This window comes from Pteropus medius, unplaced genomic scaffold (assembly GCF_902729225.1).
Source record: "Pteropus medius unplaced genomic scaffold, Ma_sr-lr_union100, whole genome shotgun sequence".
Taxonomy (NCBI): Eukaryota; Metazoa; Chordata; class Mammalia; order Chiroptera; family Pteropodidae; genus Pteropus; species Pteropus medius.
The window spans coordinates 24211322-24213227 of NW_024351730.1; positions in this window are offsets into that span (position 1 = coordinate 24211322).

Genomic DNA, 1906 nt, shown 5'->3' on the forward strand with positions numbered 1-1906 from the left:
AGGAGGGGAGGGGAGGAGGAAGAGGGGAGGGGAGGAGGAGGAGCCGGGCCGGAGCCGGGAGGGCTGGAGGCGGGCCCCGTGCAGGCCCGGCCCGCCGCCTCTCCCGGGACCCGGAAAGGCCGGACGCACCGCTCCCGCCGGTCATCCGCGCTCCTGCCTCCGCGCCTCCGTCCCTACTTCCCGGCCCACCGCGAGGGGATAACCTGCAGCCTCGAGAGGGTTAAGATGATTTTTCAGTAGCGAAGAGGTAGCAGCAGAGTACTACTGTAGTAGAAAAAGATCTATATTCCTCCCTCTCCGCCTCACTTGCTCATATTTAAACTCTAAAATGGTTTATCCGGATTTTATAAGGGGAAGGAGAGCTTTTCCTGTTCACCACGCCTACCTTTTCAGTTTAAATAAAAGGCCGAAAAGTTACTAACATTTACGTGCCAAGTAGTTTCGCCGACTCTGTCTCATTTAACCATCAAAACAAGCTCAAAGACAGGTTCTACTATTCCATCTCCGTTTTTCTGAAGAGGAATTCGAGGCTTGTAAAGATTAAGTAATTTGCCCGAGGTCACACCGCTGGTGAGACTGTGCACTGGCCTCCAGCCAGGCTGTCAGAATCCAAGCTCTGCCTTCATGATTAACCTGAAAGGTCCTCATCTCCTCTCTGCGTTCCCAGTATCTGGGAGACAAAAAAACCTGTTAAGTCTTAGGAAAATCACCTGACATAATAAGGCTGGAACGTCCTTAATGGTTATACAGTCATATGTGATTAAAATACAGGAAAAGTAGAGAAAATTGAAAAGGTTTTTTTTTCTCCCCGTCAAAACAATACACCATAATTATGATTTTTTTTCCTCATTTTTATGGCCTGCATGTCACTGGGGCAAAATTTCAAGCCTCTGTTCCCACTTCTTCCTGGTCTTTGCATAAGATCTAAGACCCAGGTCTTAATTTTTTCATTTGCAAAGCCTGAGTAACAGCAGTTGCCTGCTTAAGTCATAGATGCATTGAGAGAATCACCAAGAGAGGAAACAGATTAGCTGAGTTCAAAGAAGTGTGCTTGCATTAAAAAAAAAAGTGACTTCCAGTCACTTCAAGACTGATGTTAAAAAGATATTTTAAAAACCCACAAAACAAGAATTTTAAAATCACTGTGATAAAATGTATTGAATGAATAAATCTACAGTGTGGTAAAATAGGTGTTATTCACAATTAGGCTGAGCTAAATACAATTTTATATAATCTATTCCTCTACTATTAAAACGTTATAGATAAGTCATTGGACAACTTAAAACAAAGATTAAAAGGAAGATCTGAAGTTGCAAAACTCTAAGCCCTTTCCTTTCTGCTTCCTTTATGCTGTGCATATTTCGGAGATGCTATACATTGATTTCAGGGCATATGTATGGACCAGAGCCTATGGTTTAAAGAATACTTTTATGGGGACTGCAAGAAGGTAGATGATTGTGTCAGAAATATGGAATATAACGTTTTTTATAGCTGACATTTCGTTCAGTTTAAAAAGTGTGATAGTTTAAAAATATATCCACATATTTTCGATACTCCTCCGTTCCAATGGTGGAGCCTAATTTCCTCCTTTAGACTGTGGGCTATACTTAGTGACTTGCTTCTAATGTATAGAATATAGCTGAGGTGATGATGTCAGACTTCCAAGACTACGTCACAAAAGACATCGTGGCCTCCTCCTTGCACTCTTTTGGATTGCTCCCTCTGAAGGAAGCCAGCTACCATGTTCTGAAGTCACCGAAGAAGGCCTATGAAAATATCCCTAACTTGAGGAACTGAGACCTTCTACCAAGAGCTAGAGAGGAACTGAGGCTTCTTGCTAATAGTCACGCCCCACTTAACGTTGGGGATACGTTTTGAGAAATGTGTTAAGTGATTTTGTTCAGAC